This window comes from Macrobrachium rosenbergii, chromosome 53 (assembly GCF_040412425.1).
Source record: "Macrobrachium rosenbergii isolate ZJJX-2024 chromosome 53, ASM4041242v1, whole genome shotgun sequence".
NCBI classification, from domain to species: domain Eukaryota; kingdom Metazoa; phylum Arthropoda; class Malacostraca; order Decapoda; family Palaemonidae; genus Macrobrachium; species Macrobrachium rosenbergii.
This window is the reverse complement of record NC_089793.1, coordinates 40,364,452-40,366,951: the sequence shown is the minus strand read 5'-3', so window position 1 is coordinate 40,366,951 and position 2,500 is coordinate 40,364,452. Positions and strand designations below refer to the sequence as shown.

Genomic DNA, 2,500 nt, shown 5'->3' with positions numbered 1-2,500 from the left:
GTAAAAAGGTTAATGTTAATGAAATGATGAATCAGGGCATTTGAAGATGGCATGGTCAAGTGGAGGGAATGCTGGCAGATAGGTTGGTATAAAGTGTATTTAATGCTTGAAGGATGTATGAGAGGAAGCCCTAGAAAACTCCCAGGAGCCATACTCTCTTGGAAACACGGTAGTCCTAAAAGGAATGTCCAGCTCCCTTCTGATGAACCTTATGTGCGTTTATCTATAGCTGTTGATGTGGAAGTTTTCTGCGCATTTGATATTATCCTTGATTCAACAGTGTAAGTATTTATGTGGCTTTTTCATTTTTACATGGGCTCTGTCTCTATTGATATATATATATATATATATATATATATATATATATATATATATATATATATATATATATATATATATATATATGTTATATATATAGGACGTTTTAAGCTTAATTCTTTAAGTATTTGTAGCTTAATGTATGTGAATTACGGTGATGTGATAAATTCATATATATATATATATATATATATATATATATATATATATATATAATATACATACATATATGTTTATATATATATATATATATATATATATATATATATGTATGTGTGTGTGTGTGTGTGTGTGTGTATGTATGTGTGTGTGTGTCGTGTAAGAATGGAAGCAAAAGATCGAAAAATTTTAAAAGCGTAGGGCTCAACCTGGAAGGAGGCGGTAGGTCCTCCTTTGAAAGTAGGGGAAGTGTAAGTCAGGGAAAACGTAATGTTGAAGAGAATTCCAGAATTTTGTCAGTGAAAGAGTTCATGACATCGGAGGAAGTTTGTAACGCCATTGTTGAACGATTGTAACTGAAAGAAATTTAGTCGTTATTGGCTTTAGTAAAGTCAGTTCACAGCTAAAATTAGATTTGAGTTATGAATCATCAAAAGAAATTTTAATGGTTTTGCCATTCTGTGGTCAGTTAAGTACTTGAAACTTCTGTTTGTAAATTCCATTTGAAACATTGTTAATTCTTATTATTTAGTCCACTAAATATTGATTCGTGTGAAATTTATAAGTTTCAGTGAAATTTCAATTACTCATCACTGATCAGTACAGTAAGGTCATTATCAAAGGTTCGGTTTTATGAATTTCAAGGGTATTGATAATGACTCCCGCTAATTGCATGTCACCTTTACATGTCCTCTTTAGTAATTAGTTTAGGGGATCTAATTACCGTGGGGTTGAATGCTTTAGAGGTTTTCTTTTCAGTGTTGAATGATACTGTGTCGCCCTTCCTGAATGCTGATAGCACTGCATCGGGGTCGACATGTATGCTTTATACATCATACATTATGCATTATACAGGAGGATGTTTGCAAAGGGAAGGAAATCATTATATATTTTGACGTGAAGGCGCACTCTCTTGCTGTTATTGAGACAAAGTAAGCTAAAGAGAACCATAATGAGAGAGAGAGAGAGAGAGAGAGAGAGAGAGAGAAAAAAGGATGAATGGAATTTCAGACATAGGAAGAAGGAGAATAGTAAAGGATATACAAATGAATTCCATGATAAGGAACAGGAGAGAGAGAGAGAGAGAGAGAGAGAGAGAGAGAGAGAGAGACGGAAGGATGAATGGATTATCAGAGATAGAAAGAAGGGGAATAAGTAAAGGAACAGAGAAGTATACAATGAATTTCAGGATAAGGAACGAGAGAGAGAGAGAGAGAGAGAGAGAGAGAGAGAGAGAGAGAGAGAGAGAGAGAGACGGATGGATGAATGGAATACCAGAGATAAGAAGGGGAAAAGTAAAGGAACAGAGAAAGAGAGAGAGACGGAAGGATGAATGGAATACCAGAGATAGGAAGAAGAACAAAGGAACAGAAAAACTATACTATGAATTTCAAGATAAGGAACAAGAGAGAGAGAGAGAGAGAGAGAGAGAGAGAGAGAGAGAAGGATGAATGGAATACCAGAGATAGGAAGAAGGGGAATAAGTAAAGGAACAGAGAACATACAATGAATTCCAAGATAAAACAAGGAACAGAGAGAAGAGAGAGAGAGAGGAGAGAGAGAGAGAGAGAGAGAAGGATGAATGGAATACCAGAGATAGGAAGAAGGGGAATAAGTAAAGGAACAGAGAACTATACAATGAATTCCAAGATAAGGAACAAGAGAGAGAGAGAGAGAGAGAGAGAGAGAGAGAAGGATGAATGGAATACCAGAGATAGAACGAAGGGGAAGAAGTAAAGGAACAGAGAACTATACAATGAATTTCAAGAAAAGAACAAGAGAGAGAGACACGGAAGGATGAATGGAATACCAGAGATAGGAGGAAGGGGAAGAAGTAAAGGAACAGAGAACTATAGAAATAAATTCCACGATAAGGAACAGGAGAAGAAAAAGATTTTCACTCGAATGGCTATTCCAGGAAAGACTGACTCTAATTAGATGTATTTGAATATTTATATCTGTTGTAGAGCTTATGGTCAGAAATAGGAATAGTACATTTACTACTCGAAACTGTTATTTATTA

The 2,500-nt window shown here is 35.2% G+C and overlaps 1 protein-coding gene across 1 annotated transcript in view; it reads right to left on the bottom strand.

Annotated features, from left to right (window-relative positions):
* LOC136834412 (uncharacterized) overlaps window positions 1-2,500 on the bottom strand; it is a 346,463-nt gene that overhangs the window by 263,839 nt on the left and 80,124 nt on the right. The window lies entirely within an intron of this gene.